Source organism: Bos javanicus, chromosome 19, assembly GCF_032452875.1.
Source record: "Bos javanicus breed banteng chromosome 19, ARS-OSU_banteng_1.0, whole genome shotgun sequence".
NCBI lineage: Eukaryota > Metazoa > Chordata > Mammalia > Artiodactyla > Bovidae > Bos > Bos javanicus.
This window is the reverse complement of record NC_083886.1, coordinates 30671123-30696592: the sequence shown is the minus strand read 5'-3', so window position 1 is coordinate 30696592 and position 25470 is coordinate 30671123. Positions and strand designations below refer to the sequence as shown.

At 47.0% G+C, this 25470-nt stretch overlaps 1 protein-coding gene across 2 annotated transcripts in view; it reads left to right on the top strand.

Moving 5' to 3' along the window:
• Positions 1 to 25470, top strand: part of GAS7 (growth arrest specific 7) — a 212118-nt gene that overhangs the window by 8274 nt on the left and 178374 nt on the right. The window lies entirely within an intron of this gene.

Below are 25470 nucleotides of genomic sequence, written 5' to 3'. Positions count from 1 at the left end.
GCCCCCTCTGCTCCTTCTCAGCGGTTTTTGGGTGGACAAAATCGGAGTATCATTCTCTGACACTCTCTGAAGCTTCTTCTGCCTCCAATGATGTGCTGGTAAATGTTTATTGATCAACTTTGGGGGATGGAGGGTGGAAGTTCTGATTTGTAGCATCTGCCAATTTCTGGGATGTAAATACTCCCGCCATGGCCGATTTCAAGCTACAGACGGTTTCTTTTCATTGACTACATTGGACCTGTCATCTTGTGTAAAATTAAGGTATACAGCCTGTTCATCTCATAGCAGATATTATAACATGATAGCAACATTTAGCACCTCTATCACATTCCCTATTTATCCTTTCTTTTTCAGTGGTTCGTAGCTTTTGGTGTGATTGACAGGTTAGCATGCTCTGAGTTGTTTTGGAAAGCTCACCTGGGCTGTAGTGTGGAGGATGGATTTTAAAGGGCAGGAACAGGAGCAAGCAGATGAGTTCGAAAGCTGGGAGCAGGTTGGTGGGAGTGGAGGTTCTGAGAGAGAAGGGGATGGATTTGGAATATGTCTTGCAGGTTGAGTCAGAAGAATTTGCCAGTGGATTGACGGGGGACGTGAGGGGCCTTACCTCTGCAGGACTGTTGTGATGTACTCTGTGGTATTTTCCTCATCCATGAATCGTCTGCTCTGCCACCAGAGACCTCTTCCTTCAAAAATGAGCTAAAAGGCAAATAAAAATTGGGGAAAAGTTAATGTCCTTAATGCAGGAAGTACTTTTATAATTTTTTTTCCCCAAAAAGCAGAAACAGGAACACATCAGTATGCGAATGGGCAGGGAACTTGGATAGACACTTCATAATAAAAGATGTGCAAAGTCATCAGCATATTCAGTCTCATTAGTAATCAAAGAATTGTAATTTTTTTGGAAAAGGTAGCTTTAACGAAAAGCGTCAACATAAAAACAGAATGAGTCTTGGCTAGAGTGTAGGAAGATTGTCATATGCTTCCCAGAGTGTAATTTGGCAATACATCTTAAAACCATAACAATGTATGTGCCCTCTGCCCCAGCAATTCCACATGTAGAAATTTGGACTCGGGAAGAATCAAGCCATAAGCCTCAGAATACCCGTTGCAGCCTGTTTCTGTTATAGCTCAATTGGCCACACCCGACCTTCCCACCTGGAGGAACTGGTTAAAACAAGGTTCACCTGTGCCTCACACAAGGCCACCCATGCAAAAGGGGTTCAGCTGAATTTGAAAAATAAAACATTTTTGTCAGTGATGCTAAGTGTTTTTAATGGAGTTAGCGTGGTTCAGATTTCACCTGATGACAAGGCAAAATGAGCTGGTGTTTCCAAGAATGAACTGCTTTTTAAAAGCAGAGACTGTGTCCCATGCATTCTCTGATGTATCCTTTTGTGCAAAGACCCAGCTGAAGGAGTACTTGCCTGGCCCAAGGCCATGTTCTTTTAGATATCCTTAGTAACAGCAAATCTTTGTCTTTCAAGGGGTGCATTTGGTTTTTTTGGAAACAGCCAGATTTTATTTGGAGCCAAGTCTGGTGTGTCTGTACGTGTGACTGTCTGTCTGTCACCTTGTTGAAAAAAGGATGTAAAGCAGCTTACCAAAAAGCATACGGTACAGTAAGATAGAAGCATAAATACATGGGGAAATCTGGGGAAAGGAGAAAATAAGATGATGGAGTGAAGTCTGAAGAGTGTAGAAGGTCATTGAGTTAAGTAATGCTGTTCAGGGTTTAAAACGAGGTCCTCAAGTCATGATGTGTTTGAGCTGTTCTCAACGGGGAGAAACAGATGTTCTGAAGATGGCAGCATTGGGGGCTTAGGTGCTGTGTCAGTCAGGATGGGTTAGGGAATGCTGCTGTAACAAACAGTCCCCAAGTCTGAGTGCTTAAAAACAATATAGGTTCGCCTCTTCTCACACTGCCAGTCTATAGCAAGTCAGTTGGTGGCAGTGAGACCCTCCAGGAGGGACCCAGGATGAGGGAGCAACCACGGTCTTGGATCTTGCTGGGTGACCAACAGCACCTGGTTCTTAAAGCTTCTTCCCACAAGTGGCACATGGCGTTGGTGCTCAGATGTCATTGATGAAAGCCCAGCCACACCTCACTTCAAGTGGGTGGGGTGATGTAGTCCTGCCCGGTGCCCAGAAGGAGAGGAGGAGTGAGCTGCATGTATATGGACGGCTTTGGTGTCCACCAGGGTGTGTCTTCACTCAGGGGGATGCTCTGTTTCTGTTCTAGTTTAGTCTCCGTATTTTATGGCCATACCGAGTGGTGCTTCTCAAGTTGACTTTGATACCTCTAGAGCAAGGTTTCTGGATGTTGTTGGATGCAGATTCTGACTTAGTAGGTCTGGGGTTAGGCCGGGGACTCTGTGTGTCTGATAGGCTCCCTTGGAGTTCAGCCCCAGCATGGGCCCATAGCTACTGAGACCAGGATGAGCTTTTACTGTTCTTTCAAATCAGCTCCCCCTCCACCAAGCTCTCCTGGCATTTGCCATGCTCCTGGGCACACTAGTGATACTTGGCCTGATCCCAGACTTCCTGTGATTTTTTTTTTTTCTTTGCGGTAAATACATCTGTCAACGTTTGGTTCAACAAAAACAAATATTTATATTTGAGCACCTACTGTGTATGCTAGGCTCTCTGCAAGGCCCGGTGGATACAGTCGACGCCTGGAGCCAAGGTCTTCTCTGGGAGCCCTCAGGGATGTGCCAGCCCCCCTAGGTGACTCTGGCAGATGATTTCTCTAAAAAAAACTTCAGTTTCACAACTTGTTCTACTGGAACGAAAGCCTTTCCAGAAGTTTTGCATCCATTGTTCTTTCTCAAATGCCTTCATTTCTCCACCCTTCTCATTTGCTTGTCAGATGCACAGAGAACTCCCATATTCGTCAACAAAAAAACTAATTAAGTTGTAAAAACTCTTCAGAGATGATATTTTAAAATTTCTACAGAAATGAATCCTTGTCCTAATTTAATCATGACAGAGGCTCCTTATTTTAGCGATGGCTCATGGAAGAGTGTCATTTGTTTTTGATTCATAATATAAAGTAGAAATAGAAATAGGAAGTTGGAGGCCACTCTTCTCATTTAGCAAGTGTTTTACTGATAAATAGCTACAAGCTTTTGTTGTGTTTGAAGTGAAAAATGAAACTGTTGAGTTCTGGATAATCAAGGACATACTTCACAGAAAATCTGCTAATCTGATGATGGTGTCGGTCAGTCCCTAAGTCGTGTCTGATTCTTTGTGACCTCATGGACTGCAGCATGCCAGCTTCCCTGTCCCTCGCTATTTCCCGGAGTTTGCCCACGTTCATATCCATTGAGTCGGTGATGCTATCCAACCACCTCATCCTTTGCTGCCCTCTTCTCCTTTTGCCTTCAACCTTTCCTAGCATCTCTACCAGCTAATCTTGTACTCAATCTAGTATTTTCGTATTTATAAAGAAGGTTTTGGATGCCTGGGGCCTCCTGCTTGCTGTGGGCACATGGAATCCACCTGTGCAACATACCATGTAGGACATTAAGCCAGCACTTATAATATTAATGTGCATGCATATCACAGGGGGCTTTTGTTCAGATGCAGATCTGGCTTCAGTGGGCCTGGGGTGGGGCCTGAGACTCTGCATTGTCTAACAAGCTTCCAGGTGCTGCTGGCCTCTGAGCCTCAATTTGAGTAGGAAAGCATTTGAGTACCCTAAGGGGTTTTTAAGTTTGCAAGCCATGATTAAATTCTGGACTTAGATTGGATTTAGTTTACTTTTCTTTCTTCATGGGTTATGTAAGACTACATAGGGTCATGGAAAGAACACAGGTTTTGGAATTAGACCTCAATTTGAGTCTGTTTAATCTGAGAGGTTTGAAGGTGGTAAAAAGGTAGGATGGTGGGCGGGAGGGTGGTATCTGGTGTTCCTGTTTGCCCAGAGGGGTCTCTTGATCGCCATCATGGGTTGGAGGTGGGGCTTGGGAATGTTTCACCCTGGCTAGGTAAGGAAGAGAGGTGGCTGAGAGCTGAATGGTAGGCCCAGGGTCTTAACTACAGCATGCATGAACTTGACAGCATACAGAGAGCCCAGGGTGGTCTTGCCGGATACCAATGTGTTAGGAAAAACATGTCCCCACATCTCAAGGCACTTGATCCCATTCCAAGGGGATGCTGGATGTGTTGTGTGGTTTGGTTTGTGGGCTGGAATGTGAGCCCTGTGGCTACCATCAGTGTGGACACTCTGCTCAGGGGCAGGGACAGAACCTCCTCCAAATGGCTGAAGAGTGCAGGGTCAGGGTCTGGCAGCTCTGGATTCAAATCCTGACTCAGACCCTGCTGCCTGAGACACCCTGGGCCAGTTGCAGAATCTGTGTAAGTTTCCTAGGGCTCCTGTGAGGTAGCCAGGTACCTTGTACACACTGTTAGTGGAGTCTACACCCCCCCATGTTCTGGGGATCATGCCAAGACCAATACTGAGAGCTACCGCTTTACCGGACTTCCATTGATGGGGGTGCTGCTGGGGTGAGAGGAAACTCCCTCTTTCCCTGGGCCCCTCTGAGATCAAGTACAGGGCTCCCTGGTTGCAGTCCTGTGGTCAGGGCCTTCCGACCCACAGGCAGAAGTCACCAGAGCCTCTTACTGAATGTAGATTTGGATTCTGAGGGTCTGGGGTGGGACCTGAGAGTCTGCATTTTTAAAAAGGTCTGACAAGGAGATGCTGCTTGTCTGGGGCCCACACTCTTAGAAGCACTGCCGGAGAGCACTTCTCTGGATTTTTCAGGACCCAGATCCTACTATTTAAAGCAAGTGAAGCTGCAGCCGCTGGCCAGTTCTGGTTTATTGGAAACTGCTGCATGATGGTTGTTGCTGCTCAGGCTGGGTTAATTAGTCTTAATTGCTTCTTACCTGGGTCTGATGGGCCTCTGGGTGCTCAGACGTTCCCCGAAGAGGCTCTTATAATGAGAAAAATGTCGGGAGAGGTGACGTGTCGGAGTTTGCTGAAGGATTTAGGCGTTCCTTTTCGTCTTTGCTGGTCCTGGGCCCACAGAAAGATTTGTTTCAAGGGCCTGGATGGGAAATTCTCTTCTGAAGGTGTTGCTGTGGGGCTTAGAACAACTGATGGTCTCAGAACTGGAGATGGAGTTAGTGCCATAAAGCTGGCGTCTCCCACGGCCCCTGGATGCAGCCCTCAGGTCTACGTGGCTCTGCGCTTGGCCTGCCTCCTCTTGCCTGGATTACTGCCCTGGCCCCTAACCGCGCTGGCTCTGCCTTTGGCCCCTTGGTGATGTCCATTCTCCGTAGAAATGCCGTGGTGATTTCTCTAGCCAGTTCGGCCAAGGAACATTCCTGGTGAAGACTTTCCTTGGGTTTTTTTGTCTTCCTGATATAACATGACTTACCTTTGCTTATGCGTCCCCTCACTACCTGGACTCTGCCTCCCCTCCCGGTCACGTTTTTAGCCACTTCTCTGTATAGGCAAAGCTGGGAAGTAAGATTGTCACCTTGTATATAATGCACAGCAAGCCATACCAGGCCCTCCTGAAACAGGAGGGAAGAGGGCAGGCACGGTCTTTAAAAGAGTGATACAGCCGTTGAGGATGTGAGGTAAACGAGTCAGAACCTACTAGACCCAAGATGGCGGAGGATTCCACTTCTGGCGCAAGATGGTGGATGACTTGACTTCCGGGTCATAGACCTCAAGCCTTATTATATGCTTATTGTAATATATTAGCACCTTAATGACATGCCACCAGATGCCATGACAGTTCTGAGGCTGACCATAAAAAGGCCAAGATGGGCAGTGCCCCAATGCCTGGAAATCCCTGCCCCTTCTCCAAGATAGTTAGAATATTCTTCCCACTCATTAGCATACTAAATTACCTAGCCCATAAAAACTAACAACCCCAGTATTCTGGGGCCTGTTTCACTTTGCAAGACAGCTCTATTTTCCTGCAGCAGTTCTGGAGTCTTAGAATGGGAGTGTCCTCAGTTTGTAGACACTCTGGTGTGTTGGTGTTCAGGGCTGATCTGACCTGGGTTTGAGTACTGGCTGTGTGAAACTTGGGGCCAGTCGCTTTCCTGTCCTTGGACCTTAGTTTCTATGTCTTTAAGACCCATGTCAGGCTTCCCTGGTGGCTCAGTGGTAAAGAATGCGTCCGCCAATGCAGGAGAGGTGGGTTCAATTCCTGGGTTGGGAAGGAAATGGCAACCTTTTCCTTCCCAAGGAAATGACAATCCTACTTCCCTTCTACCCCCTGGAGAAGGAAATGGCAACCTACTCCAGTATTCTTGCTAGGGAAATCCCATGGACAGAGGAGCCTGGCAGGCTACAGTACAGATCGCAAAGGAGTCAGACACGGCTAGCGACTGAACAGCAAGACCCGTATCAGAGGATCGTTGTGCAAGTTAGAGTTGTCTCCTTTGATGTCAGTGCTCTGCAGAGAGCCTGGTGTCAGGGAGCCGGATGTGCTTGTGGCCATCTATCACTCAGGGTTCTGGCTATTATTTTCTTAGTAAAAGAAACCTGCTTCCCTGAGCATCAGTTCAAACCTCTTGGTCACCATTTCTGGTGGAGACCTTGTCTCTCTGGCTCTTGTCACCTTAACTCAGTTTCCATCTTGGTTCTTCCAAGTTAAGTTTCTTTCCGTCAGGTTTCAGGTCATCATTGAAGATGTGTTTACAGGAGGATCACTGCCTTTCTGTGGATGGACCCTTTGTCATGGTGCATTTCGACCACAAACTTAAGCCAGAAATTCCTTTCTTGAAATGTCACAGTTGTCTGACTCTCCTCCCATCCGGATTCTCTCTGAATGTGATAAACCTGCCTGGGAGTGACCAAGATTAGAATCTTAGCTGGAGGTCAGCAGTCCAGGGGAATTTTATCTTAGAGCCTACGGCAGATAAACCCACTTATAAGGGCAGGTTTTTTTTTTTTTTTTGCAGAAGATTGCCTCCTGAGGCCTGTGGGTAGAGTCCTGCTCAGAGTGAGGGGGTCACAGGACCCGTGGATGTTTTCAAGCTGATGTGTTTGCTACGTGGCCCTCGATTCCTTCTTTCAGCCAGCCAGCTGCCGAATTTCTGAGCATGGCTGCTGTAGGTTCTTTGCAGGTAGAATGGAAGCACAGTAGTGGGAGATTCTGCCTGTGCCCTGTACCCCTCCACCCTGGCTCCATAATCTGATTCTCTGGCAGCACTTGCAGGGCTTTCTGCTCATTGTTGTCCCCTCTTTGCATTCCCCCATGAACCAGGCACAGAGAAAGCCTGCTTTCTGGGCTCACGACAGCTCCCTCCCCCCACCCGCCACAGAGAGGGCAGGGAGGGTTTTTTTTTTTTTTAACCTTTATTTATTTATTTATTCTGAGCAGCATGCAAGATCTTAGTTCCCTGACCAGGAATTGAACCTGTGCTCCCTGCAGTTGGAAGCACAGAGTCTTAACCACTGGACCACCAGAGAATTCCCTGTCTTCCCGCTTCTGACTCTTCTTTTGAAAAGAGGAGATAATCTGGTCTTCAGGGAAAAAAGGAGTATCAGTGTGAATCTTTTAATTGTTCACTTGCCACTCGGGCCAGATGACTGATGCACACCATCTGGGAATTTGGGATCAGAGAGACAGGGAGCTAAGGTTTCTGGGGGTTCATACGGACAGCCATGGGATGAGACCTGATCTGTGCGTGCCCTCAAGGAGCCCTGTGGTGGGCGTGGCTGTGGAGAGCCTGGTGTTGTTGAGAATTTCAGACCCGCCTCCTCTGCCTCCCTGAGGAGAAAACATTCTGAATTAAATTGTAGCCACGCCTCTTCCTCCTCTGTGCAGGGTCCTCTGTGGAGCCATTTCGAGTGTGTTCAGCATGTGGGGAGAGACTAGCCTGGCCAAAGCAATACCAGCCATTCCAGGGAGATTGTGGAGCCAGCTCTGGCCTGAGCCCTTTGCCCCGACTATGCCCCTGGTCCAAGAAGATGACTGCTGGTGCATGAATGGAGGCAGGGGAGCTGGAGCTGGCCTGAAGTCTGCGTCTCCCAGACCTGGGGTTCTCTGGTGCTGGTTCCTGGGATCTGACACAGTGCTGCTCTTCCAGGGACTATGGCTTGATCATTCTCCTGTTCAAGTGACCCAGGATTCCTCCAAGAAACCTGAGCACTCTGGGGGACACAGTCTCTCGGTCCACTAAATGCCAACCCTCTTCTCTGCCCATCAGGATCACTTTCAGTTCAGTTCAGTTGCTCAGTCGTGTCTGACTCTTTGTGACCCCTTGGAATGCAGCATGCCAGGGCTCCCTGTCCGTTGCCAACTCCCAGAGTTTACTCAGACTCATGACCATTGAGTGGATGATGCCATCTCATCCTCTGTTGTCCCCTTCTCCTCCTGCCTTCAATCTTTCCCAGCATCAGGGTTTTTTCAAATGAGTCAGTTCTTCGCATCAGGATCACTTTAGAGGATGCCAACTCGAGTGCCATTCCGCGGTGCTTCTGAATTGAGTGCCAGGGCATGGTCAGGGTGCCCTGTTACTCTAGGTGGCTGATCTGTTTTTTAATCAGTCCTGGGGAAATGATTTCTCAAGGAAGCAGCAGAAGGTGTAAATTACGTTTCACTGAAAATCATCAAGACTATATTCAACTACAGCAGCAAGTCTCTTGCAGATAGGGACTGATGTGAGATGCAAGCAGGTTGGAAAGAGTCACAGTGAGGACCTGCAGCTGGCTTGATTGACGGTCACAGAGGCACGTGCACTTGGCTTTCTCCTGTTTATAGGGGAGAGGGATGGAAAAGCAACAATTATTCTCAGAGAGCTGTACCCCAAGGGGGACGGTTTTAAGGTGACTGACATCCACCTTGGAATGGACGAGTTTTCTGTTAACCTGCTTCTTAGTAAGTATTCCTTGTATTTCCCCTGAGCCAGGAACGCTGGGCTTAGGGCCGGTGTCCCCACTCTGCCCTAGCCTCTTGTTGCCGTCCACAATGTCCTTCTGAGTCCAACAGAACCCTCTCCACTGGCTCCCTGCCATCCCTGTGTGAGGGTGCTCCTTGTGGGGATGAGCACGGGGCTTCATAAACCTACCCCCGCCTCCTCACTTGCCCTCTCCTGGCGCCCAACTCTGCACCCCCTGCCTTTGCACGGCTGCACCTCTCTCTGGGGTCCCTTCCCCCTCCGGCCTGTCTGGGGAATGATAATCCCCCTCCAGACCCAGCCCAAGTGTGGCCTTTGACCTCTCCCCAGGCAAGCAGGTCATTCTTCCTTGGCTTCCGTAGGGCTTCCTGCTGTGGTGGCCCTGACCACACTGGGTTGCAGTCACTCCTGTCCTGCACTCTGAGCTCCTCCGGTGCAGGAAACCTGCACCTGCATTGTTGTGAATCTTTGTGATGCCCAGCTTGACACAGTGCTTGGCATCCGTGAGATTTGACTGGGTGACTGTTGGATGACTGGTTGGGTAGACAGATGAACTAAAGAGTTTGAAGAGAAGGCTTGCCAAATAACAATAAAATTCTTTTAAAAAGGTGATGAGTTAAGTGAGGTCAGTAGAGTGACTTTAGAAGAAGAGGAGGTCAGGACACAGACACAAAGGGGAAGGCTCAGGAAGGAGACAGCTGTCTGCAATCCAAAGAGACAGGCCTCAAGAGAAACCAGCCTGCTGACACCTTGATCTTGAACTTCAACCCTCCAGACAATAGATTTCTGCTGTTTGAGGCCCTCGGCCTGCAGTTCTGGCCACCGGAGCCGACTCCTCAGTTCAGTTCAGTCGCTCAGTCATGTCCGACTCTTTGCGACCCCATGAATCACAGCACGCCAGGCCCCCCATCCATCACCAACTCCCAGAGTTCACTCAGACTCACGTCCATCGAGTCAGTGATGCCATCCAGCCATCTCATCCTCTGTCATCCCCTTCTCCTCCTGCCCCCAATCCCTCCCAGCATCAGAATCTTTTCCAATGAGTCAACTCTTTGCATGAGGTAGCCAAAGTACTGGAGTTTCAGCTTTAGCATCATTCCTTCCAAAGAAATCCCAGGGCTGATCTCCTTCAGAATGGACTGGTTGGATCTCCTTGCAGTCCAAGGGACTCTCAAGAGTCTTCTCCAACACCACAGTTCAAAAGCATCAATTCTTCGGCGCTCAGCCTTCTTCACAGTCCAACTCTCACATGCATACATGACCACAGGAAAAACCATAGCCTTGACTAGACAGAACTTTGTTGGCAAAGTAATGTCTCTGCTTTTGAATATGCTATCTAGGTTTGTCATAACTTTCCCTCCAAGGAGTAAGCGTCTTTTAACTTCATGGCTGCAATCACCATCTGCAGTGATTTTGGAGCCCAGAAAAATAAAGTCTGACACTGTTTCCACTGTTTCCCCATCTATTTCCCATGAAGTGATGGGACTGGATGCCATGATCTTCATTTTCTGAATGTTGAGCTTTAAGCCAACTTTTTCACTCTGCACTTTCCCTTTCATCAAGAGGCTTTTGAGTTCCTCTTCACTTTCTGCCATAAGGGTGGTGTCATCTGCATATCTGAGGTTATTGATATTTCTCCCGGCAATCTTGATTCCACCTTGTGTTTCTTCCAGTCCAGCGTTTCTCATGATGTACTCTGCATAGAAGTTAAATAAGCAGGGTGACAATATACAACCTTGACGTACTCCTTTTCCTATTTGGAACCAGTCTGTTGTTCCATGTCCTGTTCTAACTGTTGCTTCCTGACCTGCATACAAATTTCTCAAGAGGCAGGTCAGGTGGTCTGGTATTCCCATCTCTTTCAGAATTTTCCACAGTTTATTGTGATCCACACAGTCAAAGGCTTTGACATAGTCAATAAAGCAGAAATAGATGTTTTTCTGGAACTCTCTTGCTTTTTCCATGATCCAGCGGATGTTGGCAATTTGATTTCTGGTTCCTCTGCCTTTTCTAAAACCAACTTGAACATCAGGAAGTTCACGGTTCACGTATTGCTGAAGCCTGGCTTGGAGAATTTTGAGCATTACTTTACTAGCATGTGAGATGAATGCAATTGTGCGATAGTTTGAGCATTCTTTGGCATTGCCTTTCTTTGGGATTGGAATGAAAACTGACCTTTTCCAGTCCTGTGGTCACTGCTGAGTTTTCCAAATTTGCTGGCATATTGAGTGCAGCACTTTCACAGCATCCTCTTTCAGGATTTGAAACAGCTCCACTGGAATTCCATCACCTCCACTAGCTTTGTTCATAGTGATGCTTTCTAAGGCCCACTTGACTTCACATTCCAGGATGTCTGGCTCTAGGTCAGTGATCACACCATCGTGATTATCTGGGTCGTGAAGATCTTTTTTGTATAGTTCTTCTGTGTATTCTTGCCACCTCTTCTTAATATCTTCGGCTTCTGTTAGGTCCATACCATTTCTGTCCTTTATCGAGCCCATCTTTGCATGAAATGTTCCCTTGGTATCTCTAATTTTCTTGAAGAGACCTCTAGTCTTTCCCATTCTGTTGTTTTCCTCTATTTATTTGCATTGATCGCTGAAGAAGGCTTTCTTATCTCTTCTTGCTATTCTTTGGAACTCTGCATTCAGATGGTTATATCTTTCCTTTTCTCCTTTGCTTTTCACTTCTCTTCTTTTCACAGCTATTTGTAAGGCCTCCCCAGACAGCCATTTTGCTTCTTTGCATTTCTTTTCCATGGGGATGGTCTTGATCCCTGTCTCCTGTACAATGTCACGAACCTCATTCCATAGCTCATCAGGCACTCTATCTATCAGATCTAGGCCCTTAAATCTATTTCTCACTTCCACTGTAGAATCATAAGCCGACTCCTATAGGGCCCTAAACCTATATTTGGGTGGGACACTTATTTATGTAATTCTATGTGATATTGACATATAACAAGGCTGAGCACCAAAGAATTGTTGCCTTCGAACTGTGGTGCTGGAGAAGACTCTTGAGAGTTTCTTGGACAGCAAGGAGATCAAACTAGTAGGTCCTAAAGGAAATCAACCCTGAATATTCATTGGAAGGACTGATGCTGAAACAAGCTCCAGTACTTTGGCCACCTGATGTGAAGAGCCGACTCATTGGAAACGACCATGATGCTGGGGAATATTGAGGGCAGGAGGAGAAGGGGACGACAGAGGATGAGAAGGTTGGATGGCATCACTGACTCAATGGACGTGAGTTTGAGCAAACTCCAGGAAGTGGTGAAGGACGGGGAAGCCTGCTGTCCTGCAGTCCATGGAGTTGCAAGGAGTCGGATAGAACTGAACAACAACATGTGGGATCAACACTTTGGATGTGGCGGTTGTCCTGGTTTTCTCCTTCACACGTGTCCCCTTGTGAACACATGGTATGTTTCATATCCTACACTAGAGTATGAGCCCCACGAGGACAGAGCTGTGCATCAGGTTTGTTCGCTGTAGGATCCCTAAAACTCAGCACACATGAGGGCTCGTGTAGAAGCTGGAATGTCTTTTGGATGAATTCTGTCTGAAACAATGGCCTGAAAGTCAAATACCTCACTCTGGGTCTAAATCCAGAATTTTTAATTAAAATCACTGGTTTTCTGTGTTCAGCTCTCTGCTTCAGGCTCACCCCACAAGGTGGCTTCCTGCTCTGTGTCCTCTGTCTCTCTCATCTCTACCCAGCCACCAAAGGTGATTAAAATGTATTGAAAATCAGAAAAGAGTTAATTTATTAGTTTTTCTTGACTCTCGGTGGGCTGAGCCACAGATTATGTTAAGCTAGGTCGTATCAGTCAATGAGTTTGAGTGCTGTGACCTTCCCAAGGTCACAGGGTTAACCCAGTGAGGCCAGGGATTTGCTTACTGCAGCATGCCTGACACCGATGACAGTGGCTGGTCCAGAGCTGGGGACTTACTCATATTTAGGAAATCAGCGATTCCACCAGTATAAAGGTGAAGTGAAGGTGTTAGTCTCTCAATCGTATCTGACTCAGGCATGTGCCTCATGGACTGTAGCCCGCCAGGCTCCCCGTCCATGGGGTTTCCCAGGCAAGAATACTGGAGTGGGTTGCCATTCCCTTCTCCGGGGGATCTTCCTGACCCAGGGATTGAACCCAGGTCTCCTGCCTTGCAGGCAGATTCTTTACCATCTGAGCCATCAATATAAGGGGCAGACAGGTAAATGCTTGGCATTTCCTGGTGGGGTCAGCTGCAGTCTTTTCTGCAGGAAAGCCACCCCGTGCCTCCAGGCTCCTATTGTCCCTGATCACTGGCCTGTTTTCCTCCTCAGGCTGCTGCTGGTGGTTCCTTGTCTGCAGCCCCCTGATGAAGGCACCCTTACCTCCTCAGTGTAAGAGAAGAGGTCTGCTTCTATACAGCACAGCTTGGCCGGTCTGGTGTGTGGAGAGGGCCCCTTTATTTGGAGAAACTCATGACTTGCCTGGGAATTTTTGACTCCTTTATCTTCCTCTTCCTCTGCATCTGGTTTTCTCATTTTTGTTTTTATCCCTGACTGCCTTTAAAAAAAGTGTGGTTAAACTCACATACCACATCACACTTTACCATTTTAAAGTATACAGTTCAGTGGCATTTAATACATTGGCAATGTTGTGCAGCCACTGCTGTCCTGTTCCAGAACATTCTCATAATCCCCTAAAGAAACCCTGTACCCGTTAAGCAGTCATTTCCCATCCCCCTACACTCCCCAGTCCCTGCCAACCACTCATCTCTTTTCTGTCTATGGACTTGCCTGTTCTAGGCATTTCATATCAATGGAACCAAACAACGTGTGCTCTTCTTGTGTCTCGTTTATTTCACTTATCTTGATGTCTCTGTGGTTCATCCATGTTTCAGCATGTGTCAGGACTTCATTCCTTTTCATGGCTGAATAATATTACATCATAAGGATTCACCACGTTTGCATATGATCAGCTGATGATCCTGTGGATCGTTGCCATATTTTGGCTGTCGTGACTAGTACCATTCACTACTACTGTCTCTGGTTCTGCTTCCAAATACTCTTTATGTCCAGAATGCATAGGTTACCTCTGGTGGCAAAAGCATTGTAAAATGAGAAGGCAGAGCCCTGGTGCTCCGTTCTCCCTCCATCTCTGAGATTGTGTCAAGCCTCAGTTTGCTCATTTCCAAAAAGGGTGTAGGATTCTCAGCCTTCCTTACTCAGCCAGAATGTTGTATGAGGCACACGTCGTAGACTATGAGTTTAAGCCTTTTCCAAGCTGGGAAGTCTGATGTCAAATGAAAGTCACTGATGTTCCTCATTTTTTCCTGTGCTTTTTCTCACTTTCTGTTTATCTCCCTGCTTCCTCTTTTTTCTTTATTTTGCTAACGGCTGCCCTTGGATTCCCTTTTCCTTTCTTCTCATTTCCTCTTTCTTCAGCTGGCTAGGGATGTAGTAGGTGGTGGTCTGTCCATTGATGTGCTGGAGATGAACAAGATGATGGATGTAATATGGGCATCCTTGGAAAGGGAGGGTGGTGGGTGGCAGAAGCTGGCAGTTAGCAGAACTGGCTGGGGATGGGGTGAAGTCAGCCACGGCTGGACCCAGTGGTAGAACATGGGCTGAGACATTCCTGCCATTCTCTTGGCCTTGGCTTTAGAGACTCCATTTACAGGCAGTTTTGAGGCCTTTTGCAGTCCATAAAGTAGCTGGTTTGATGGATACTTAGGCAGATATTAGAATCCGAATAAGCAGACCCAAGGGACACTTGGTGGAAAGCTGCAGATGGAGGCTATGCTTTTCATGGTGTTTTACTTTGCAAATGCTACATCTTCCGCAGTCCTGCATGTGTTGTTTTCCCAACTGAAGTTTAAGCTTCTTGAAGGCAAGGGTGATGGTCCTCTTTTCTATTTCTATCCCCTGCGCTTGCACATGGTGTCCTTCAGAGATTCTGGACATAAGTGGTGTTGAATGTATGTGATAAGAACTTTGTTTAGTCCTACAATGGTTGTAGGGGGCTTCCACATGGAAGTTTTCGTGTGTCTTCTCAACAGCCTGGCAAGGTGAATTCTGTTTCTCAAATCTACAAACTTAAGGCTTAGAGAGGTTATGGAACTTGCTCTGAATACACAGCCAGCTGGAGGGGCTGTTGGCTTCCTGGTTGCAGCAGCAGGGAGGTTTTACATCGGATAAGAACCATGTGGCAGCACTTATTCGGGGAGATGGGAAATCAATCCTTGTGCAGTTAGACCCCATTCATTTTGGAGATTTTTTTTTTTTTTTCTGGACACCTTAGAATTTCCGAGTCCAGAAGAAGTTCTGTTGGAGTTGCAGGTGGCCTTCCCTATTAGTCAGGATAGATTCCTCTTTTCTCAACAAACTTTAGAGACGCCTCAAGGAAAGCTGATATCGTGCTACGTTGGTGTGTTCCTCATTTGCTACCAGCGGGGCTGATTTAAGGAACTGTTGTCATTCCTGGTGACAGCCTTGGAGCCAGCTCTCAATGACGTTGCCATTTGGAACAGGGTTCTTGGGTCACTGTCGGCATGCTGGGTTGGATGAAGTCTCTGAGAAGTCTGGCTCCGATGGGGTCTTGCAGGAGGGATGAGTGTTTTGGAGTGAGAGAGCCTATGGGGAGAGCGTGCCTGGAGGAAATTGGGTCAAGATGTTTGGTTTTAACACCTCTGATTTTCTTCCAAATCGGAGAAGGAAAAGATTCTAACTTAAGGGATGAAGGGAGATTTAGAGTTTTCCGTGAATAGAGCTCAGAGCTCCTTGGAGCCTAGGTTCTTCATGGCTCAGGTGAAGCTGCAGAGGGAAAAGCCATGCCTGGCATTTAGGAGAGCCATGTGCTTGGCTGGGCATATTGCTGAGCTTAGAAACCACATGAACTGGTAGGGTTCACGCTCAGCCACAGAAAGTGCCACTGCCTTTGAGTTGTTCAGGAACCTGTGTATATGTATTGTTGGGGAGGTGGAATTTTTAAGCTTAGAGATCTTCCTCAAGGTGACAGAACCACTGAGTATAGTTAAAGGGCACTTCCTGCCCATTGGAATCCTTAGGCGTGTTAACAAGATAAGTTCAGGGCATCATGGAGTTTGCATTCTAGTGTCCATGGGGTCACAAAGAGTCAGACACAACTGAGTGACTTCACTCCCTCACTCACTGAAGGCAGCAGACCATAAACAAAACTAAGCAGGCTGATGACTAAGAAAATTTGAACCAGATGGGCAAGGAAGGTCTTATTAGGAGAGGACATTTGAGCAAAAGCTCTGGAGGAGGGAGTAAGACTTTGGATTTCTGGGAGAAGATTGTTCTAGCCAGAAGGCAGAGGGGGAACAGCCAGTGCAAAGGCCCTGCGGCCTGAGCATACTTTGAGTTCAGAGCAGCAAGATCAGGGTGGCTGGGCCAGGTGAGGAGCTGGGTGTGGGGTAGGGAGTATTGGAGGTGGAGGGCACCAGGGCAGGCGGACCTTGGAGACCCTCAGGAGGTCCTAATTTTTACTTTGGTGTTCTAGGGGGAACTGTTAAGTAGAGATTTGATGTGACCTGATTTATTTATTTTTCCCCCATTTTATTTATTTATTTTTGACTGTGCTGGGTCTTCACTGCTACACAAGCTTTTTTCCAGTTGTGGCGAGTGGGAACGCTCTCTAGTTGTGGTGTTTGGACTTCTCATTGCCGTGGCTTCTCTCGTGGAGCATGGGCTCTAGGGCATGCAAGCTTCAGTAATGGTGGAGCACAGGCTCACTAGTTGTGGCTCCCAGGCTCTGGAGCACAGGCTCTCGTTGTGGTGCACGGGCTTAGTTGCTCTGAGGCACCTGGGATCTTCCCAGACCAAGGATTGAACCCGTGTCTCCTGCGTTGGCAGGCGGGTTCTTTACCACTCAGCCACCAGGGAAGGCCTGCTTTTCTGTTTACAAGAGTCACTCTGCTGCTTTAAGAATGGATGTGGGGGATGCAGATGGAATGGGGGGGAGAGTGAAAAGAAGATGAGTAAAGACATCATCGCAGCAATACAAGTGAGGGGTGATGACGGCTTTGACCAGGGTTGTATAGTTGGATTTTGGCTGTAGTTTGAAGGCAAAACCAGTGGGATCTGGTGATGGATTGGATGTGTAAGGTTTGAAGAGAGCTTAAAGATGAATTCAAGGTTTTTTGTTTAAGTGACTGGATGGAAGGAGCTGGTACTAAATGAGAAGGTGAGGACTGGAAGTTGTGGATATTGGGAGGATATCAAGAGTTTGGGCGTGTCAAGTTTCAGATTCCTATGTATAGTCGAGTCATGATAGTGAGTAGGCGTTTGAAAAGAGGATGCTTGAATTCAGGGGAGAAGTTGGCTGCTATTGTGACTTTGAAGTCTTTCTGGTGTAGATGGTCTTTCAAGCTGCTGTTCTGAATGAGGTCGCCCGGGGAGTTCTATGGATAGAGAAGCAGGCCAGGGGTGGGGCCCAGAGACACCCTAAAGAGGGTGAGGAGGAAACCAACCTCAAAGGAGAAGGTTCAGCCATGGGGAAGATGGGAGGGAAACCAGAAGACCAGAGCAACTTCATTGAGCTCTGAGACTGCAGCTCAGGGTCCTTGAGACTGGGGGCTCTCAACTAGGCAGCATTAAGTACACCGTGCCTGTGTGCGCCTGCGCAGTCGCGTCCGACTCTCTGCATGGACTGTAGCCGGCCAGGCTCCTCTGTCCGTGAGATTTCCCAGGCAAGAATACTGGAGCTGTTGCCATTTCCTTCTCTAGGGCATCTTTTTGACCTAGGGCTCAAACCCGCATCTACTGCATTGATAGGCAGATTCGTTGCCACTGAGCCACTTGAGAAGCCCATTAAGCACTAGGCACACCCCAAACAGTGTTTGAGATGAAGTTTGCAGGTTATAGGATGATTAGAATTTTCTTCTGATTTTTGTATCCTTTTGGGTCAAGCACAGTCATCTTAGCATGGCTTTAGTCATATTTGCATTTTCTGTAATCCCCCCACCCTCACGGCTAGGCCTCACTGGCAGCCTCATCCACAGATAGTTTGGGGAAGGAGCTTTTAATTAGTAAGTTTTAACCACACAAATCACACATGAATTAAACTTTACATCCACAACGGGTGGGCTTCCCAGGTGGCGCAGTGGTAAAGAATCCACCTGCCAATGCAGGAGATGTGGGTTTGATCCCTGAGTCAGGAAGATCCCCTGGAGGGGGAAATGGCAACCCACTCCAGGGTTCTTGGGTGGAAAATTCCGTGGGCAGAGGAGTCCATGGCGGGCTACAGTCCATGGGGTCGCAAAGAGCCCAACACAACTGAGCGTGCACACATACTCCACAGTGGGTGGAAGGGAATTATATTTTGGATGGCAAGGATGTTCCAGGTTTTATTTGTGGTTTGTGACCATCCAGAGGCTATTTTTTGAGGAAAGATTTCCAAGTAAGCTGAGAACATCAGTACACCTCACCCTAAGCACCTCAGCATACTGAGGTGGTTAGTAACACTACTAACCACAGTACTGTGTTGGCAGTTATTTTATTCTTTTGAGGTTAAATTTGCATACTGTCAAGTGCGTATATTCTAAGAGTCATATGTTGAGTTTTGACAACTGCCTACATCTGTGCAGCCCCAGACCCTATCAAGTTCCAGAACATGACTGTCACCCACAGGCCCCTTCCTCTCTTGGCCCTCACCCTCACCCACCAGAAGCAACCTTGGCTCTGATTTTTTTTTTTTTTTTTTTTCTACTCTAGAATCTCACTGTGGTTTTAATTTGCATCTTCCCAATGACTAATGATGCTTCTCACCTTTTAAGATACTTACAGGCCATTAGGGTTCCCTCTCCCGTTAACATGTCTAAGGATGACTTTTAATTTGAGGGTGGGGGACCCATGAGGGAAGGAGTCCAGTTGATTGGCAGGGGTACCAAGAGTATATTCTTGTAACAATATGATTCCAAGGTGTCTGCCATTAACTGAATGGCATACCCTATGAGACTTTCCAACAAGGAAATGCTGATATGTTAAGAAATCCAAAAACCAGGTGGAGGAGTGAAAATTTGAAGCTTGTCACTCAAAGCCTTATCTTCTAATCATTTCCAGTTATAGGACTTTGCTTCCAATGACTGTCAGTCCAGCAGAAGGACTCAAAATCATTAGCAGATTCATAAAGAGATTTGACCAACAGCTGCTAGAGGAAGTGTGGCTTTGAGTTCCCCATGCTGGTGTCAGACTGGTCCTCGTATTGTCAGGCGAGGGTGCTGGTGCAGGCGTGGAGGTTCCCAGGGCAGTTGACAGCAAGGGATTTAAAAAAAAAATTTCCCTGGTAAACTGCAAGGTTGACTTATCTTGCATTTTAGAGCTTCAGGTCTCGCCCCATCCTTCGTGGGCAAGGAGTCTGGTTTTGCTGTAGGCTTATAAGTGGTGGGTATTGGGTTGACCAAACAGTCCATTAGGGTTTTTCCATAACATCTGACGGAAAAACCTGAACGAACTTTTTGGCCCACCCAGTATTTCCTCCTCCTCCTCGGGCCCCATCTGTCTGATCACGCAGCTGGACACATGTGGCCTTGTGACAAAGAGTGGGCTCTACTGGGGGGGGGGAAGTGAGGTCACCCACATCCTCACTTAGTTCTGTGTCTTATCAGCTGTCATTTTCTAAAGGAGCTATTGGTTGGGGGGTGGGGGAGGGAAGGTGGTCACCAGAATGTTCTTCCAAGGAACCTGTCCTCAGTGACAGCCGTGTCTGAATTGCACCACTGAATGGTGTATCCATCAGAGTGTGGAGGGCAAAGAAACCTCTTAATTGTGGAGGCAGTGAGGAGTTTAAAGAAGGGACTTTTCCCAGAGATGTAGGTAGACTAGGGGATGGTGAAGCAGGCCCTGGGAGGCAAGGGGAAGGAGTGGTGACAGGAAGCTGGAGAGAGGTCTGCAGCTGGAGGGGCGAACTGATAGAAAGATGTTGCAACCAACCACAGCCCACAGAGAGGGAGCAGGTGGAAATGCCCGGATCTCGTTCTTCTCCTGAACCCTCACCTCCCACCTGTCTCCCCCACTGGCTGATCCCCCTTGTTAACCAGTGGACAGGGGAGTCCTTAGCTGCAGTTCACGCAGGCTGGCCTCCCAGTGCACAGAGCAGGGAGAAGGGCCAGTACAGATGCCAGCATGCAGGTGGAGAGTCACCAGCCCAGAGGTGTTTTCCAGACCTTGTCTCATGTTAAAATGGCACTTACTTGCTTTTGGAGAAGGACATTTAAAACCCTCTTGGAGAATTCTTGGAGAATTCAGAAGAGAGCCTGGAAACTGATATGAGATAAAATGCAAATACAGAGTATGTGGATCTTGAACATAGAGATCTTCCTCAGCTTGCTTTTAAGTCAGGAAACATGGCAGAGGGGTCCTGTGGTTCGTGTTGTCAAGGGGCTGGGTGGAGCGGAGGCGCCTTGGAGGGATTGTGGGTCTGGGAGGTGGGGTGAGCCAGAAGGACCTCCCTGGGCTGGAGGTAGCTGGTAAGTCCACTCCTGTTGTTCAGTTGCTAAGTTGTATCTGACTCCTTGCCACCCCATGGATAGTAGCCCACCAGCTTCCTCTGTCCATGGGATTCTCCAGGCAAGAATACTGGAGTGGGTTGCCATTTTCTCCTCAAGGGCATCTTCCCAACCCAGGGATCGAACCCTAGTCTCCTGCATTGGCAGGCGGGTTCTTAACCACTAAGTCACCTAGGAACCCTGGGAAGTCTACTTACTGCTACTGCTAAGTCACTTCAGTCGTGTCCGACTCTGTGCGACCCCATAGACGGCAGCCCACCAGGCTCCCGTGTCCCTGAGATTCTCCAGGCAAGAACACTGGAGTGAGTTGCCATTTCCTTCTCCAATGCATGAAAGTGAAAAGTGAAAGTGAAGTCAAAAGCTCAGTCGTGTCTGACTCCTAGTGACCCCATGGACTTCAGCCCACCAGGCCCCTCTGTCCATGGGATTTTCCAGGCAAGAGTACTGGAGTGGGATGCCATTGCCTTCTCAGAGTCTACTTACTAGGGAAATACAATTACATATCAAAAAGAGAGGGAGAGGGATGTCCCCAGCGATCCAGGGGTGGGACTTGGTGCTTTGACTGCTGAGGGTGCATGTTCAATCCGTGGTCAAGGAACTAAGATCCCACAAGATGCACAGTATGGCCGAAACAAAACAAAAGAGATGGCGAGAGAGGAAGGTCATGGCAGAGCCTAGGTTGTACTGAACAAGAAGGAAAACTCAACTCAGAGTGGAGAAGCAGCCGGCCAGGTCAAAGGTCAAGAACCCAGTCTCTAGACTGGCTTGTGGAACATGAAATACAAGGGCCAGGAGGGGGAAGGCTGTGAAGTGAGCTGAGCCTAAGTCAGTTCCTGGTGGGAGAGGTTATTCCGTGGAATCTCGACTCCAGGTGATGCTTAGCCATGGCTGTGGAGGATAATGGTCCAGAGTGCGGGGTTCTGCTGCCACGTAGTAGCTGTGGGACCACAGGAGGGTTACTTAACCTTTTTGTATCTCAGATTTCTCATCTGGTAATGAGACCATTTTAATACCCATCTCATAGGGTTGTATTAAAGTTCTAGTAAGTCAGTAGACATGAACCTTAAAATTATGCCCAGCATAGAGTAATTGGGCTTCCCTGGTAGCTCAGTGGGTAAAGAATCTGCCTGCAATGCAGGAGACCCGGGTTTGATCCCTGGGTAAGGAAGATCCCCTAGAGCAGGAAATGGCAATCCACTCCGATGTTCTTGCCTGGAAAATCCCATGGACAGAGGAGCTGGCAGGCTACAGTCCATGGAGTTGCTGGTAGTCAGACACGACTTAGCAACTAAACCACCACCACCACCACCACCACGGAGTAATTAGGCAATTAGTGTTATCTGTTAACATGATTGTCATTTGAAAAAATATTGTTCCAGCCTCAGGAATTAAACCAGCATCCCCTGGAGGTAGGGCTTAAGCGTTATGCTATTTTTAAAGCTCCCTGGTGAGTTGCTGAAAACCATAAGCCACTGCTTTGTGGTTTAACCTTCAGGTTCTCTGAAGGCTGCTTCTGAACTGGAAAGGACCAAGTGGAACAGTTTTGGGGGCAGGGAGAAAGAGAAGAGAGGTCCCACCAGGGAGGAGAAAGTGGAGAAAAGCTGTGATCCAAACTGATCTTTGAGATCAACTGGGATCCTTGAGATCGCAGCAGACAGTGAGCCAGAGAAATTGGCTTGAGTTAGCATCTATTTGGAAGCTGCCTTTTGTCACAGAGGTGGCTTTTTGAAGCACAGCAGTCATTTACACGTCAATATGAACAGGTACTAGGATTCTCTGGTTTTGAATAGGGTACGGTTGGGGGACTTTAGGAGGGCACGGGTATCAGAAGGAAGAGTGTTGGGGAAAGGGAGGTGGAGGAAGAGGAGAACTTTTTACATCAATGTTTTCTCATCTTGAAGAGTCAGTGGTAGGTAGGATTTAGGACTGGAGGTTCCATGAAGCTTCGTGGAGATGAGTTTTAGGGGTGTTTATGTGTGTATGGCTTAGGTAGGGGTTGATGGTGGTGCCCCTTTTATGAAACACTTCTACAGGGTAGGTTTCCCAGAACACAGTGCAATAAACATCTTTTTTCAACTGTAATGAAGATATTGTACAGGTGGCTTGGAGCATCACAGATCAGTAGCCTCTTGGAAAGTATGCAAGAGGCACCTGACATACACCTCCCTGAACTGGCACTGTTAAAGCCCATGTGTTAAGAGAGAGGTCCTTGAAGACAGGGACTATCTCTCTTTCTTCTGTGATTTTTATTTATTTTTTTAACTTTATGTGTTTTTTTTTATTTTTTTCCTTTTTTAAAAATTTAATTTAATTTTATTTTTTCTAATTTTATTTTATTTTTAAACTTTACATAATTGTATTAGTTTTGCCAAATATCCATAATTGTATTAGTTTTGCCAAATATCAAAATGAATCCATCACAGGTATACATGTGCTCCCCATCCTGAACCCTCCTCCCTCCTCCCTCCCCATACCATCCCTCTGGGTCGTCCCAGTGCACTAGCCCCAAGCATCCAGTATCGTGCATTGAACCTGGACTGGCATCTCGTTTCATACATGATATTTTACATGTTTCAATGCCATTCTCCCAAATCTTCCCACCCTCTCCCTCTCCCACAGAGTCCATAAGACTGTTCCATACATCAGTGTCTCTTTTGCTGTCTCGTACACCGGGTTATTGTTCTCATCTTTCTAAATTCCATATATATGCGTTAGTATACTGTGTTGGTGTTTTTCCTTCTGGCTTGCTTCACTCTGTATAATAGGCTCCAGTTTCATCCACCTCATTAGAACTGATTCAAATGAATTCTTTTTAATGGCTGAGTAATACTCCATTGTGTATATGTACCACAGCTTTCTTATCCATTCATCTGCTGATGGACATCTAGGTTGCTTCCATGTCCTGGCTATTATAAACAGTGCTGCGATGAACATTGGGGTACACGTGTCTCTTTCCCTTCTGGTTTCCTCAGTGTGTATGCCCAACAGTGGGATTGCTGGATCATAAGGCAGTTCTATTTTTTTAACTTTAAAATTATTAATTTATTTATTTTGGCCAGAGTTCGGGATCTTAGTTCCTGGATGAGGGATCAAACCTGCACCCTCTGCAGCAGAAGTGCAGAGTCTTAACCACTGGACAGCCAGGAAGCCCCTCTTCTGTGATTTTTATTTTTAATTTTTTATTATTACTTTTTTACTTTTTAGTCATTTTATTTATTTTTTTTACTTCTTTTTATTATTATTATTTTTTACTTTACAATATTGTATTGGTTTTGTCTTCTGTGATTTTTAATATGATCTCTTGTACCTGGGCACTGAGAGTTGAAGAATTTATACTTGAGTTTACATCTTGACTGTGTGACCTTGACTGAGACACTCGGTCGAGGTGGACCGGATTTTGTCAGATGTAAAATTAAGCTATCAATAATGAGAGCTGTAAGGGTTAAGAGATCAATGTACGTGAAACCACCTCTGCACTGCGAAGTGAAATCACAGAAACTCAGGGTATTGTTATCCATCCTCTTGTATCCCACCAGGATGTCTTAGTCAGTGCTGAGCACATAATTGTTTCCTGATAAAATCTCTTTGGGCAGCTGATTGCTTTCCAAAGTGTGTTGCTATAGATTTGGGTTTAACCCACCTGTTATGATGGTCTATGCCTCATCTTTTGAGGGGACTCATCCCTCTTCTCTTTATCCCCAACCCTGTAGTCCTGGTGGGGCTTATCCAAACAAGGTAAGTTGCTAAGCTGGGAGGAAGTTACCAATTCCCTCCTAAATTGGGGAGGTGCCACCTGCAGAGGACAGCCAATCAGAGGGGAGAAATGGCACCCTGTTGACATTGTGTGAACCCCTGGAGCCAGTCATCGCTGAACTCCACCCATTAATAGGTATTTATAAACCCCTCCCCCTACCCCCTCCCCATCCCTTTTGGCTTAAACTTGTGGGTTACTGAAAGCCTTGGCTCTCTTTCCCTTTCATCCTGGAAAGCAGCAATGGTCTCTTTTGTCCTGTTAGTAAAAGGGAAAGAAAGAGGATGTCACAGGTAAAAAGTCAAAACTGGAAGATTTTAGTTAACATATATATACCGTATCTCGGAGAAGGCAATGGCACCCCACTCCAGTGTTCTTGCCTGGAGAATCCCAGGGACAGGGGAGCCTGGTGAGCTGCTGTCTATGGGGTCGCACAGAGTCGGACACGACTGAAGTGACTTAGCAGTAGCAATATACAGTATCTTCCTGTAAGCAAATGCTATGCTGCCACTGAATGATGTAGAAGAATATTTAATCAGGAAAAGTCTCACCAAGGAACAATGAACATGTGTTAGTTTTGCAGTTAGAAAACAATCTTTGAAAGAAGTTTTGCACTAGGAAGAGGGCTTGCCATCAAGTCTGGGGAAGCTCAGAGCCAGCCCTCGCTGACAAGTTTCTTTCTTTCATTTTCTTATTTATCAAGCACTCATAGAGCACTTGCTACACGCCAGGTGTTGTTCTAACTCCTCTCATCCTCACAGTGACTTCATGAAGTAGTTTCTACCATTGTCCCCATCTTACAGGTAAGGCAACCGAAGCCCAGAAGTAAAATGGCTCATCTGTAGTCATCACAGTGGCTGGGTTAAAGCCCAACAGCCACTTCCCCAGGTCGTGCTCCAAACGACCCCAGGATGCTGCCTTTCACAGACACATACTAACTACTGGCTGAAAGGAAATAAGTTATTTTTAAAATACAGGGATAGACGTTCATAGAGAGAAGACAATGTGAAGAGATAGAGATCAGTGAGATAATCTTTTCTTTTTTTTCTGTTGCATTTTGCATGTGTGCTAAGTAGCTTCAGTTGTGTCTGACTCTTTGCGATCCTATGGACTGTAGCCCACCAGGCTCCTCTGTCTGTGGGATTCTTCAGGCAAGAATCCTGGAGTGGGTTGCCATTTCCTTCTCCAGGGAATCTTCCTGACCCAGGGATTGGCCTTTAATCCACTTTAAATTTACCCATTCTTTGTTTTAGTTGCTATATTTTTTCGGTTTTCACATTTCGGGTGTCCTCTTTTTCTGATGTATTGTCACTGTTTACAGTTTCTAATTACCTCCTG